Source organism: Neofelis nebulosa, chromosome 1 (assembly GCF_028018385.1).
Source record: "Neofelis nebulosa isolate mNeoNeb1 chromosome 1, mNeoNeb1.pri, whole genome shotgun sequence".
Lineage (NCBI taxonomy): Eukaryota > Metazoa > Chordata > Mammalia > Carnivora > Felidae > Neofelis > Neofelis nebulosa.
Window position 1 is genome coordinate 173,271,333 of NC_080782.1, and position 16,108 is coordinate 173,287,440.

Here is a 16,108-nt window from a genome sequence, read left to right on the forward strand (position 1 = left end):
ACATTATACATTTGCTCACATAAACACCTGAGCATGAGTAGCATGACCTTTTGCAAGTGCAGTCACCCTGTCTGCCGGTTCAAATTTGTTTTACTGAATCCTCAAGTTGCCCCAATGCAGCATTTATGTTAGTAATGATACCAATTTTGATAATGGAACATACAGAAATTAAGTGCTACATCGTAAGTCATGCTTAAAATTTTTATTAGGCTTTATATCCTGGAAACCTTTTCTTTTGAATTTTTTTTAAAATTTTTTTTAACATTTATTTATTTTTGAGACAGAGAGAGACAGAGCATGAACGGGGAAGGGTCAGAGAGAGGGAGACACAGAATCTGAAACAGGCTCCAGGCTCTGAGCTGTCAGCACAGAGCCCGACGCGGGGCTCAAACTCATGGACTGTGAGATCATGACCTGAGCCGAAGTCGGCCGCTTAACCAACTGAGCCACCCAGGCACCCCTTAAATTCTTATCTTACTCATTTTCAACTTTGATCCAGTAAGAAAATTTATCTCTATGGTTACACCATTTACTGAGTACTTTCGGATTTGTATTATGTGAATTTCACAAAGAACTGCTGACCTTGAAGCCTCTGACTAAACGGGGGCACTGATCTTTGTAACAGCTGATGGAGACAGGTGAGACAACATGGATGGAAGTCAGGATGTGAGGGCCTTTTCCTCACTCCACACATAAACCTCCAAACGTGAAGTGTAAGAAAGAGCAGAAGACTACATGTATGTAAGGTGGCACTTCACGGTCATTTGCATTGGATCCCAAAACAATTATGAAAGCAACTGAAGGAAAACCTGAAACAAAGCCTCCTTAACTTCAGAGCGTCTGTATGGTGCACAAATTCTGTGACAACATTTGAGCACAGACCAGCTTATGTATGAGCCGACGGGCGGCTTTGCAGCAGATGAGAAAGTCCTCTCTGTGCTGAGGATCTTAAGATCCTTCAAACAAGGAAGTAAACATCTATGTCACTCAGCCAAGAAATACCACACTCTTTTATCTGTTTAGTTTTCTGCTTCCTGCCTCAAATATACCGCAAATCCATATAAATGATTTTCCCCAATCAGTAGTCATATTGCCAAAAAGGGAAACTTTAAACCTATCTCCAACTAATCTTAAAAAAAAAAAAAAAAAAAAAAAAAAAGCTGGTACTCAGGCAAATTCAACTATTCACTCTCCTCCAAAAGGCCCTTATTGCCTATTTTATTCATGAAGCCATAGTTTACCCATGGCCTCTGGGCACCCTTTCACTGTCTTGTATTATTAGTTGGCTTTACATTTATTTCCCTCATGGAGTAGGTAAACTTGGAGAACAGGGACAGTGTTGTATAATTTTTGTATTCTGCTACAGAACAAAGGAGTGGCCTTATATACAACACATTGTTTGAAAATCACAAACCTGTAAGTATTTTCTGTATGAATCAGGTGATGTTATTAACAACTTTAAATTATCATCTCGAACTAGAAAAACTCATCTAGGAAAGCTGACAGTTTTACAGCAGCTAATCATATTTATCTCTCCATAATTTTTTTTCCTAAAAGGATATTTGGTTAGTTTAAAATAAAAAACCTCAAAGCTATTTAGTTTGAATCAGTATAAATGCATTAACTCTTCAATGACAGTATAGAATAGTAAATGTTAGATGTTAGAAACAATATTGGTTATACGTCACAAGCTCAATAATTTACAAAACAGTCCATACTTTATGTCTTCCTTTTCATATTCCTGTGAAACAGGATGAGCACATAGTATCACTCAGACTTTATAAAGAAACCCAAGTTCAGAAAAGGCACCTGGTAAATGAGAGGCAACATTGGAAATGTAACCCTAAGTCTATATCCTAGCCACAAAGTAGACAGAACTGCATCACACAGACCCTGAAAAAGTATTAGAAGGCTTAACTGTTTTATTATATGCCAGGAGATCATCTAATTCCTAAATAGGACAAAAAGTCAGCAGTAGGTAGATTATAAACTTGTTTGGGCTGTGAGTTCCATGAAGACAAGGATACCATCTGTTATGTGCACAGCACCTGGAATAGAGCCTGGCTCACAAAAAATTCTCAAATATCCATCTAACTGAATAGCACCTGTTTTGTACTATTACCAACAAAATTCTAAAGCTCTACTGAAATATCTGTGAAGTTCTTAATTTTCAATGAAAAGACATGCCTTACATGCTTAATTACATGTACTAAAGTATATATACTAGAGCATATGTGTAATTGAAGACAGTGATCCTCTAAGACTCTGAATTTAAATTAGGCATATTAAAAAATAGAGCTGATTACTCAACAAGCCAATTTAAATCTAGATACAGAATACATTCTGTTTGGAAATAATTTTATATTTCAAGAGGCAAGGGCAGTGACTCCTACCAATCAGTAAAAAGTACCAGACAATTTTAAAAGGGGAAGCACTGATCTTAAATTGGTTTTTAAAATGGTCTATTTTGATCACTCTTTAGCCCATTGTAATTTGTTATTCTTTGCAAAGTTAAAAACATTTGCCTATTGACCATTCAGGGCAGAATGAAAAATTGAAAAGCTGATGTGGTGACAACACGGCCCATTCTTTTGAATCCAGGGAGGGCTAAAAGCACTCGTGAGAACTCCTGCCAGTGCAGGTCTGTTTAGATCAAACTCTGAGAAAATGGTCATTTAAAAGATAATCCCTAAATTTTTTAAAATAAAAGCTCCATTAGCTAAAAAGGACATTTATTGAGTCCTTCTTCATGCCACGTTTCCAAGCATTTGACAGGCATTATTTATTTCACTTACTTCTCATTGCCCTAAGAGATGGGGACAATTATTATCTCCATTTTGGTGATGAGGGACATCAAGTGCCAGGTCACATGGAGAGGTGGAGTCAGGAATGAAATCCACAGCATCCAACCCCCATGCCTGGAGGTTGACTCTGAGTGCAAGCATGTCCCCGCTTACAGAAGCAGGTCCATTAAGAGATGGCTCTCCCCCCCACCGCCTTGTGTGCCTTCCTGTGGCTCTGGCATCCTCCACCAGAACATCAGGGCTTCCATGCACCCTCTTTCCTGCAGGGCTTCCAATTTCTCTGCAAACTCAAGCTTCATTCTCTCAGACACCCACTCCCGATGGCCCTCCTGTCATCTGTAGGATCTAGCCAGTGACTGCTGCTTGAGTGTCCCTCTATGCATGTTCCTTTGCCCATCTCTTCTGGGATGAAAAGATGCTGGCATCTCACACCTAAATTTACTACAGCGTCTTTCCCCCAGCCCCTCAACTACAGTTAGAAACTAGCCTTCCTTTCAGATGCTATACTGGAAGCCAGCAGAGTAGTAACAACAACAAATGCTTGCTAACAGTTACATGGCATAATACTCTGAACAATATACATACATATATATCATCTCTCTCTCTCTCTCTCTCTCTCTCTCTCTCTCCACACACACACACACACACACACACACACACACACACACACACACACACACACCTCATTCAAGCCTCATAATATTTCTGTGAGGCTCATCTCATTACTATCCCTGTTTTACAGACAAGAAAATTATGTCCCAGAGAAACTGAGTACGGTGCCCAAAGTCACACAGCTATAAGCGGGGAAGCCAGGCTCTAGACCCTGGCAGTCAAATTCCAGGGTCTGCCCTCTTAATTACTGTATTATTTCTCTTAAACAAGTAAAGTTATACCGTCCAGATCTTCAAAGAGTTGTGGGAAAGAAGAGACACTGTCGATGAAATACCCTCAAATTCCCTTAGGGGAATATGTGTGACTACTTCTGGCCAATGGGTTGGGGGCAAAAGTGACATATGTCACTTCCAGGCTGAAGTGTTAGAGAGCAGTGAGAGATATTCCATTCCCCTCTTGTTTCCTGCCACAGTGACCAAAGATGTTCTAGATGGTGGGAATCTTTGTTAGCCTAGATCCCTGAATGAGTAAATGGAGAACTTCTCACCTCATACCCCACCCACCTGTGCTGGCCAAGGATTGCAAGTAAGAAATACACTTATGTATTTAGCCACCGAGATTTCAGGTTAATTTGTGGCTGTAACATAAGCTGGTTTTCTGACTAATACAGTACTTAATCTACTTAGAATGAAACAGACCAATAACAGAGCATAAGAAAAGAAAAATACAGACACTATCCAGTTCTCCTGGCAAACAAATATAATCTTCCTTAATCCCACTTTCATTGTGTCATTTCATGCTCCAGGACTGAGAACAGTTCCCCATGATCTACCACACGAAGTCCAGGTTCCTCTCCCACACTTGCAAGCCCCTGCAACCTAATTTCCCTCTATTTCCCAACATGTGCCTTTCAAGTTAATGGAGTTGGTTTTGTTTCTGTACCATGAACACAACAAATATTTGGTTCTCAATCACTGAATTATTCTGCTTCCTCTATTTATTCTTTATTTCACATCCCAATCATAACTCCTCCTTAAATTCTTCTTGGACTGCTGACAGCCACCCATCTTCCTTTTCTCAACTTATTTGGATTTTATATAGCCAATACCACAGAGTTTTAACTTTAGATGTATATTATCCTATAATAAAAGAAAAGAGAAAACATACTGGCCTGGAAGCCTGGGGCCTCGTTCTGGTTTGACTGCTAATCAGCTAACTACCTCTGTCCAGTCTTTTAGCCTTTCTAGATTTCAGTTTTCTTATCAGTGAAACAACAGCACTAGATAACATGGAAGGGCGCCTGGGTGGCTCAGTCGATTAAATGTCTGACTTTGGCTCAGGTCATGATCTCAGGGTTCCTGAGTTCAAGCCCCTCATCGGGTTCTCTACGGTCAGCGCAGAGCCTGCTTCAGGTCCTCTGTCCCCCACTCTCTGCCCCTCCCCCACTCATGTGCACACATGGGCTCACTCGTTCTCAAAAATAAAAATAAACATTTCAAAAAAAAAAAAGATAATGTGTAAACTCTTTGCCAACATCACACTGCCCATGATCTATTATTTCATGTGCATTATGCTTACATTCCTCAAAGGAAACACAAGCTCCTCTGGGGCAGAGACCTTGAATTTTCCTTCTTTCTATTCTGAGTAACTCCAAGCACAGCATCTTGCACATTGATAATGCTCATAAAATGTATGTTGACTACAGGTCATCAAATATTAGCTGAACTTACTATATGATTTGTACTATTAAAGTATGATGCACGAGGAGTTTTATTATTGCCTGTCATAACTTACTAGACAGCAATGATAATACATGCTTCATATTGAAATATTAACCATGAAAAGTATACTAAATTGGAAACTGGAATGACACTGAAATCAGTCAGGATTCCCTTTCCAAAAATAAAGGTTTTCCGTTGGGAGTACGAGGAGTGCCCTAGCTTTTCCTCTTCCTTCCACATACAAGGAAGCAATGTATGACACATACATTTGTTTAATGTCTCCCTGATAATACACATCCAGATAATACTCTACCTCAAAGAAATCTCTGCCACACTGCAGCTGTTAGAAAGAAGAAACCATATAAGAGGGTAACGTATATAGGAAAATACATGATCTTATTCTTCAATAGTTTATCTTCCTCAAAAGTTTTAAAGACTTTCTTTTTGTCTTTATTTGCATACCTACTCTGTGGCTTCTTGCTGCTAATAATGCTTTTTCAATGTCTTGTCTAGTCAACTACACAGCAAGCCACTCACGGGCACCTTAGTCTTCGGCCCCACATGGCTACCTACTACAATGGATCCAAACTAAGAATTCAAGTAGCATTTGATTGGCTTTTATCAGTTTTCTCAGAGTGTGAGAATATTTATTCCTGATTTCTATACTTTTAAGAAAGACTTTTCCCATGCAGGTTTTGAGAAGAAAACAAAATGTGTCAGAATGAAACTACAAGGAGGCTACAAAAGGTTTAATCGAGCTCTAAAAATGGTAACATCGTGATGTGTTCTTATTGCGGGAGGGCACCAGTTCTACAATTTTTCCCCTTACGTCTGTGAAACACAGGCATTTTTTTTAAACATATATAGTGAAAATATATGAGGTTACTGCCTGCATTCGGGTTTGAAAAATGATATAACAACTAGATTACACACTGGCTTACCATACACATATTACAACTCAAGAGGGTAAGGAAAATATCACAGGTGCTTGTGTATTACTGCCTCTTTTCCCTGTTAAAGGATCAAGAGCAAGGAAAGGTCATGAATTTTGAGTGTTATTAGCTTTACCTAAAGAAGAGCTGTTAAGAAGACATCATCAAAACAGACCCATACACACAATACTCACAGAACAAGGAAATCAAAGCATCCCTGTTTGTAGTCCCACAACCTGGTAAATGCTCTACCTGGGACATGGCCTTCAACTGTGCCTGTACCCATGCACTCAGGTCTCTGGAGACACCCAGGAAGAGACCAGTCAGTCGGAGGCAGGGGCAGGGCTGAAAGATGCTGTAGGTCTTGGCCATGCAGAACTGAGGAAGCAAATGATAAAATGGCACATGGAAAGAAAAAAAGTATCCCATTAAGGATCCAGTTGTCATACAATTTGAAACTTGTGTGTTTGGCAAAATGCCAATAAGGTGATGCATACATGCTAATCATAGTATTCTCTCTGCATTTGTGTATGTTTGAAACCTTTTTGTAATATATTTTAAAACCTGGTAAGTGTAGTCTCCAACACATTCCCATACTCTTGGTATGTTAAGGGTGGAAGCAGAAAATAAGGGACTGACCAAGGATTGAGAGAGAAAGATGGTGGCATATATCAAGTGGCTATGTTGTCTCTAATCAAGTGAGCTGCACAACCCAAATCATACAAAAAAAAAAAAAAAAAAAAAGACAGGAATGGGACACATGGAGTCACATTCATATTTTAAGATCACATGGAAGAATGGTCTCAACAGCCCTTCAAGAAGTCCTAGTAAGAGATGGCTTTTGGTGACAAAGTCACCAGCAAAGAACAGGCTATACTAGAAATCCACATGAAAAGACTGTGTTTCATAAAAATACACACATGCACACACATAATGCTCCATTGATCTCCTAACACAAAGGGCCACTTCCTTTTCCTTAAACCATGTTCCAGTTCAAATCTAGGTATTTTAGAGTCAGGTACACCACTTTGTATACATACATTTGAAGTCAAATGTAAAAGTTGAATTTTCTTGATTACTAGTCCTATCAGCAAAGATTTACTTACAGATGACAGAATAGCTCTCAAGATGTCTTGGGCAAAAAAAAGACTTAGTACACAGATTTAGGTACTTATAAAACTACTGAAAGGGCTAGAAGGGCAGGTCCAGACTGTGCCTCCAGAAGCAACACAGAACAATTGGTCTACCTGGAAGACTGCTTCCTCTGCCACATTCAGGACCCTGGGAAATCAGGAAGTCATTACATCATTACAATAGAATCTAGGAACCAGGAAGTTGTATGAACTATAACCTCGAGAGCTCTGTTGGGTCTGTAGAACTAGACCACAAAGTTGGTATCTATATGCTCCTGCTTTGGCTCACACTGAACTCGATAAGCACCATACAAGTTCTTCTGACTGGTAGAGCCTAAATCATACCCAGAACTCTGGATGCAAGGGGGCTTAAGAAATAAAGCATTCAGCTTTCCACCCTCTGCTTTATGTGCAGGTACCCTAGGAGGACCATGCAACAGATAATGAGCAAGCCAATCTCAGTGTATCCCTCATACCATAGAAAATACCAAAATACTCTACCAAAAGGGAGGAAGGGGTATTTAACTTTAAAAAGAAGAAATGAGACATCACAGTCAAGTGCAAAACCAAGTATAAAAGGGCTTCTAAGTAACAAGATATCTGAACATAGTTTTTGCAGTATATAATATTAAGAAATTACAAATAATTTTGTTAGGTAAAATAATATAGTTATACAAGAAAATTTTATTTTTTAGAACTCACTATTTTTAGAACATGAAAGAAAATATTATGATGTCTTGAAATTGCTTCAAAATACTTAAATTACTTTGTTTTTGGGGGAACAGATGTTAATTATTAAATCTGGGTAAGCGGGCTCATTTCTTATTCTCTCTGTTTTTGTGACTGAAATTTTTCATAATAAAAAGCTTTAACAGGTTATACCAAAATAAACACGGGAAGTACAAATTATTTTTGCTTCATTTTTAAATGAAATTTTAAATAAAAATGCTTCATTTTTAAAACTTTAATTTTAACGCATTATTAAAATAAGGTCCATCTTCTGTAAAGTAACTGGCTTATACTCCTTAAAATGTCAAGGTCATAAAAGACAAAGACAGAATGGGAAATGTTCCAGATTAAAGAATTAAGGGACATTACAACTAAATGCACAATGTAATAACGGACTGGACCACAGACCAGATTTTTTTTTCTTTTTGCCATAAAATAGGACGTTATTTGGACAATTGCCAAATATGAATAAAGTAATACATACTGATGTATTTAGGCATAAAGGGGCATTACATCTACAACTTGCTCTCAAATGATTCGGGGAAAATACCATAGATAGATAGAAAATGACAAAGCAAATGTAAACAATGTTAACAATGAGGACATCCGGGTTTATGGGCTAAGGGAGTTCTTTGTCCTCTTCCTGTAACTTTTCTATAAGCCAGAATTACTTCATAAATGTTTGGGGGGTGCCTGAGTGGCTCAGTCGGGTGACGGGCTGACTTCGGCTCAGGTCATGATCTCATGGCGTGAGTTTCAGCCCCGCAATGGGCTCTGTGCTGACAGAGAGAAGCCTGCTTCATATCCTCTCTCTCTCTCCCTCTCTCTCTGCCCCACCCCTGCTCTCTTTCTCCCTGTGACAAATAAATAAGCATTAAAAAAAAATGGTTTTTAAGTATAAAATGTAGTGGCAGCACTGGGGAGCTTGAAGAGGAATAGCACAGTTTCTTCTATTAAATGAAAATTAATAGGGGTGCTTGGGTGGCTAAGTCATCCGGATAAACGTCCAAACTTTGGTTCGTCATGTTGAGGTTCACGAGTTTGAGCCCCATGCCAGGCTCTGTGCAGACAGCTCAGAACCTGGAGCCTGCTTCAGATTCTGTGTGTGTATTTGTGTGTGTGTGTGTGTGTGTGTGTGTGTGTGTGTGTGTGTGTCTGCCCCTCCCCTGCTCGCACTCTGTCTCTCTCTCAAAAATATAAAAATAAATAAAACATAAATTAAAAGAAAATTAATAGCCAAATAACTGGAGTGCCATGTAGTTAGTACTTTTTCAGAACCTGTTCCATGGGGCATAGTCTCCCAATCTGAAAAGTTTCTTGCAGCATGTGCTTATTTTGTACTTCTCATTTTAGCAACAAAATTTGAATACAATCTAACAGCTGTCTTTAGACACTTAACATCTACTTTTATAAACATCTGCAACACTGCAGTTGAAAATGTATATAGGAAGTGCCAGTTTGGTGAATTTACACACTCAAATTACTTTCTAGTTCAGCAAAGAGAGAACCATGAACTACATTTTTTACCTTAAAAAATGCATTAAAACTGTGTTACACAAAAGGAAATGTCTGAGTTAAGAGTCAGACAGGCATGAATTTCAATCTAGGCTCTGCCTGTTAAATACGCAGACATGACCCTAGTGACTCAATCAATTCTCAGAACCTCTGCTTTCTCACGGACACAGTGAGACTAACATCTACTCTTGTAAGATTGTTGTGGACGTTCATTTAAATCAGGAACATACGGACAGTAAGACTCTAGGGTACAAAATAGTTATTCAATATGTATTTATCAAGATTCCTTAAAAAAAAAAAAAAAAGTAAATTCTGCTATCCAAAAAAATCTCCAAATAGAATATATAATATTAACATTTCATAATGCTACTCTGTATTTTTTCTCCATGTTGTTGCTAACATTAACATATCCTTACGTTAACTTATTTATACAACAAATGTTTACTTAGGGCTTACTATGAACCTAGCACTGTTCCAGGCACCAGCACGAGAGCTGAAATTAATACAGACCAACTTGTCCTGGTGAATTCATCTTAGGTTCTACAAGCCACCATTAACCATTGAGTAAACAAATAGTATCAGTTTAGGGGAGGGGATTATTTTGAGTGTTATTCTGGCTTCCTTGCATCCATGACTGGTTCTTTTGCCCTTCCAGACATTCTCTGAACTGCATTAATTACAAACTCCCTTTCCGCTAAATAAACCCGAGTTGATTCTATTACTTCAACTGGCAGGCATGCCTGTGCTCTCCTAACTGAGAAAGCCTTTTTCCCTTTGACGTCAAATAATAAAAGCACATCAGATACTTCAGAATTCAGCATAGATCGCATACAAAAAAAATTCAACCCTAAGATAGGTATAGATTATTTTTGTGTGCTGTATATTTTGCTATGGTTACCAAGACGTGGTTAGCATTTTGACTTTTTTTTTTCTTAGAATAATGCAATGATCTGAATCTCAAATCTTTCATAAGGTGCAACTTTCCAATGATAAACAAGAACAGGAAGTAAATCTTGAATACACCAGACTTCAAGTTCCCTTCACTATTATCTACTCTGCTGTCATCTCAGCTTAACTTAACATTAAACTTTCCACTGTCCTACCCTAAGTTGATGTTACTAATATTTTTTATTTCTGCTCAAATAAAACATTTCCCATTAAACTGGAAATTCTGACATATACTCAAATATTTTAAGTTCTAAGAGGAAGACATCTAAAATAAAGGAATTGAGTAGCAAAGCAAGTTACAAAAGCAGAAATGAAAACAGATGTTAAACTTCTTTGAAACAAATTTTTACTAATAGCCTCAACCAAAGCTATTTCAGTCACCTACTAGAAATATTGTATCTAGTCAAAAGATCTCAACAAGCTTCACAGGCCATCAGCAACTCAAGGGTGTGGGCTCTCTTCAAGGTTCTATTTACCACTCAGCACCATGCATGTTATGGGATTTCAAAACAGAGGTGGGAAGTGCTGTAAAAGCTCAGTTTAGATCAGCGGCTGTCCATCAGGGGTAATTTTGCCCCCACCCCAAGCATCATCTGGAAAGATCTGGAGGCATTTCTAGCTGTGATGATTGGGTGGGGGGAGGGGTTGCTACTGGCATCTGGTGGGTGGAGTCTAGGGATGTCGCTGAACACCCCGAAGTTCACAACACAGCCCCCTATAGCAAAGAACTATGCAGCTAAAAGTGCTGACCAAAGTTGAGAAAACTGGGTTAACTATGCCTCACACAGGTTAACTTTGTCCTCACGTTCATATATAAAATCAATGCTCATGTGGCTTCTCATAACCTCTGATGACAGCCTACAGACCCTTTCAAACAGGATACATTAAATCCATCCTCTGGAAAGCCGCTCTGACCACTGAAACTGTCAATGAAATCCCTGCAGTGTGAAAAGCCCAAGTCTCCTTCCATAATTAACCAACAATCTCCAAGGTAAGAAACTCTGAATGCCATTTTATTGGACTCTGAAGACATTGGGCTTCAAACATTACTAATATCTGGATTACACAGAGTAGCAACTTTGTTTCCTAATCGCTCCTGGGACAGTATCAAATGCATAAGTGAGGCAACAGAAGCCGCTTCCTCTCCTTACTTATCTTCTAACGTCACGATTTTACTTTCATCACTTTACAGAAAATGGTGCTCAAGTTTCTGAGCCTGTTTTCTCAAAGGAGAGGATAGTAGTTCCTACTGTACAGGATTCTTCTGTTGTTGTTTTTTAATGTTTTCCATTATTTATTTTTGAGAGAGAGAGCAGGGAAGGGGCAGAAAGAGGGGGGGAACAAAGGACCCAAAGTGGGCTCTGTGCCGACAGCAGTGAGCCCACATGGGGCTTGAACTCACGAACCATGAGATCATGACCTGAGCAGAAGTCACACACTCAACCGACTGAGCCACCCAGGTGCCCCTGTAGAGGATTATTCTGAAGATTAAAGTGACATCAAGGTGGCACACAGTGCCTGGGATACGAATGGGTGTCCTCACTGACTCCTAACAGATGATGTTAGACACAGGGCATTACACACCCAAATACTGAACCAATGGAGAGATGGAAACTTTGGTTAGGAAAAAAGATACCCTGAGAACCTAAGAATTAATTAATTCTATGTTTCTCTTTAGATAAGATGTTGGAAATAATTCTATAAATCCATGTTTTAATCCTTTAAAAATACCACTAAACTTAAATTTGAAATTCAATACTTATATTTTTCTGAGTAACAGGTTTGAGGTGACTCACTGAAAGAGAGAAAGAAAAAGAAAGGGGATTAGTACAAAAGAATAATTCAAGTAACTAGCATGTGGCCGACCAAAATTTCAATCATAGCCATATCTCTCTGGTATTAAAGAACACTCTTTTCACTAATCCATGCTGTCTCCCAGACACTCCATACTGAGAGCCATAAAAGAGAGGAAGAGCCTGATCTTTAGAAAGCATCAAGTTGAGAGGGGGGTCAATTAGGTAAATAATTACAAAACTAAATAATAAGTGTTATGTGTAACTTGTAAGGATAAAGTCACCCGTGATCACAAAGGAAGGAGTGACGGATTCTGGCTGGCGTAGGGTTCCACAGAGTAGAGATATCCAAGGTAAGTCTTGAAGGATAATCAGAATCTGCCAAGCAAGGGAGAAAGGACACTTCAAGCAGACTGTCTACATACGTAAATTCAGTGAGATGTGAGATGACACAGGAGTGATAGGTTGTGGTGAATAATGCTCTGTAGCTGGTGTGTAGAGTATAAAGGGGGTAATGAGAGAAAACGAGACTACAGAAGTTGGTTGGAACTCAACTCTGAGATGCCTTACTAACAAACAGCAGTGGGAAGTCACAGGTTTCTGAAGGCGGAAAGGAATAAGATAAGATCTCCTTTGGTGATAACCTAGGGGAGTGTGGAACAATACAGATAATAGCTTTGAGATGGTAACACTGAGAACAGTTAGGAAGCTCCTGCAATAGTCCAAACAAAAGCAGAAGAAATGCAATCAAAAGACCAATGTCTTTTCATCCATTTATTTACTCTGTGCATCCATCCACCATCCAGTCACCCATCCAGCTAACACAGGTGCTCACTATGTGGAGCCAATAAGCTAAATGAAGCATGATCAGCAGTGAGACTGACATGGTCTGCTTGCATAAAGCTTATATTCTAGTGGAGGAGACGATTAAACCATTCATGATACAATGAATTATTCAATTTCAATGGTAGTGAGTGCTGTGAGAAGTGTTCTAGGAAAGAATCTCTCAAGAGACTGTGACCTAGTCTGAGGTCAAGCTGCTCAAAAAAAGCTTCTGCAAGAAGTCACCTTTAAGCTTAAGTCACCTTTGAGCTGAGGCTATTATCTCATATCTCTCATTCTAAATAACTGTTCAGAAACTTCTCTTTCATTAGTCAACTTTGCTTGGTGTAATCACATTTTAGTATCTACTTATTAAAATCTCTGGTAAGTCCAGCCATGCCAGTAGGTATTGCTGGAAGGGGGGAAGAAAGACTAGGGGTGAGCAAAGAAGGGTGGGAAAAAGTTAAAGGGTGAGGGGGGTGAGAGGAATAGAAGGGGGAGAGAGACTGGGAAGGAAACAGGACTGAAATTCCAAAGGCTTTAGTTACACAGTAGACTTTATAAAGAGAAATTCATTAGGAGAGAAGCCTAAACATTTCTTGTGATCAATACTCAGAAACATAATCCTCTGCAAACTGATAAACAGGATGAACCATCAACCTGTCAACTTCTACTTCTACTCTGTTTTTTTAGATCTAGGAGTGATCTAGGTCAAAATTCCAACTCTGTCAACTGAATCTCATACTCCTGGGCAGATTTCTTAGTCTCTCCGAGAATCTGTTTTCTTACCAATAAGACAGATATAACCAAACCAATTTCACAAAGTATTTTTTAATAAGAAGCAAAGAAGAGAAGAGATTTAAAATATCTATTCATTCAATTCAGTTAATCTATCATTCTAAACACATTAATGTGATCACTTCGAATCTGGAGGTCCTGGTGGCTCTATCTTTATCTTGAGAAATATAGCTTTTCTTCTAAAATAAAGGTACTGATAGGGGTGCCTGGGTGGCTCAGCCGGTTCAGTGTCCAACTTCAGCTCAGGTCATGATCTCACGGCTTGGGAGTTTGAGCCCCACCTCAGGCTCTCTGCTGACAGCTCAGAGCCTGGAGCCTGCTTCAGATTCTGTATCTCCCTCTCTCTCTGCCCTCCCCTGCTCGCGCGCTCTCTCTCTCTTTCTCTCTCTCTCAAAATAAATAAAAATTAAAAAAAAAATTTAAATAAAGCCATTGATCATCATTCAAGATATGATGACTATTTATATGTTAAATATTCAGCCCAAGTTCAAGACAGAGGGACAAAAAATTTAGAAAGTTAACTGTCACTTATTGTTAACTTTGCCCACAATACCCACTTCCCTTAAAATATCCCAACGGTTGATATTGAAGATGACCACAGATGATTATAGGTGTGCTGCTACTCTCCACTTGGCCCTCAGCTATAGAGAACCCGATCCCTCAGCACTTTTAAGATTAGAAGTTAACACCACCTCTTGGCACCAACACTTTTTTATCACAGTAACACCACAGCCCAACTGAAAATCTTAACAAAGGACTACAAAATTCAAAATTACATTTAAATATCCATGGCTGATTCTTTTAAATAGGTCCAAATAACCAAATTGGTCCATCAAATAATTATGGTGGCATGACAGTATTTGTTACTTAACCTGAATCATCTGTGCCCAGTCCTGGAAAGTTTTATCCCTTGCAGTGCCAAAAAGCAGATTTAGAAAACTGGATAAAGCAAGATCTGTGTTACATGTGTGATCATCAAGAACATGAAAGGTCCTTCTATGATGAGGTTAGTAGGAAATTTATCCTGCTAGAAATGGGGTATTTGCAGAAATGAATAGAACACTAAATTCCTGGAGATGGATCCTGAGACCAAGAATGTTTCTCCTTGCTCCCTTCACCTTCACCACCACCCCTCCAGCAGATTACAGAGAACACTAGGTCAATGCCTAAAACACAATCTGCAAAGAAACAAAGAATGAGCCTTAAAGAAATGCTCATGCTTGCTGTGACGGGGTGAGAACTGGGATGAAACAGGACTTTAAATACCATTTCTGAATGCCTGTAGATGTATCTGATACAATCAATGGAGAAAAAAGAAGCTGATTCCACAATTTTAAGTGTTCTTAAAATACACACACACTTTTAAACAATACTGCCAGTTAAAGATGGTGGATTGAACACATGTACTTGCCTCCTCTGCTGTCTCCTAAAACCTTGTAAGAATGGAATTAAAAGATTTCCTTAAAGGCATAAACCCACAAAGATAGAGAAGAGTTAATGAATGTAAAAATTTCTCAAAGTGGGAAAACAGGAACAGAGTGCTAACTTGGCATATCTGAGAAAACGAAATACTAAACCAGCAACAGTGAGGTCTGAGAAGCCAGGTTTGCCTGGAACTGTGAAGAGGCAGTCTGAGCACTGATCCTCCCCCAAAAGTCTGCCTATCTGCTGAGGGCTCCTTCCTATCCCAGTGGATGACTAACGTTTCTTACCTAGAAATGGTAACAAGGAATATCTTGCAACTGGGGGGCTCCCATGCCCAGTTGAGAGTGCAAACAGAATACTAAAAACCAATGTTTATATACTAAATGTTAAGGCTCCCAGGCTTACATCTTACAGAGAGTAGATGAGAGAGTATGCTTTGGGCAATTTGACAATTCATGAGGGGGGAAAAAAAAGACACAAATGTCCAGATCCTAATACTGAGAGTTAGTTCATAGTGAAACCACGAGGCCCTACAATGAAGTCCATGGTCATTCGGTGCCTTGCATACTTCCATCAGCCCCTTTTAGAAGCTGGCTCTTAAATATAAACAGCCAAAGGCTCAGAGAAAACCCTTAAGATCAGAAGCAGACAACGAGGAGGAAAAGAAGGAACTCAGAAGAAACAGAAACTGTGGAGGGAAATGAAAACCTTGGCGGGGGGTGGGCAGGGGCAGGGATTCTCCTTAATATCATGAGAGATGTAAGAAAAAATACTAGGTGCATGAAAAAAAAAAAAAACCAAGATGCCAGCCAAAATGGATATTCCAAAAATAAAAAGGAACTACTGGATATTAAAACTAGGAGAGCAAAAGTATAA

The 16,108-nt window shown here is 39.1% G+C and overlaps 1 protein-coding gene across 7 annotated transcripts in view; it reads right to left on the reverse strand.

Annotated features, from left to right (window-relative positions):
- UBAC2 (UBA domain containing 2) overlaps window positions 1-16,108 on the reverse strand; it is a 266,972-nt gene that overhangs the window by 96,183 nt on the left and 154,681 nt on the right. The gene's annotated exons all lie outside the window — the stretch shown is intronic.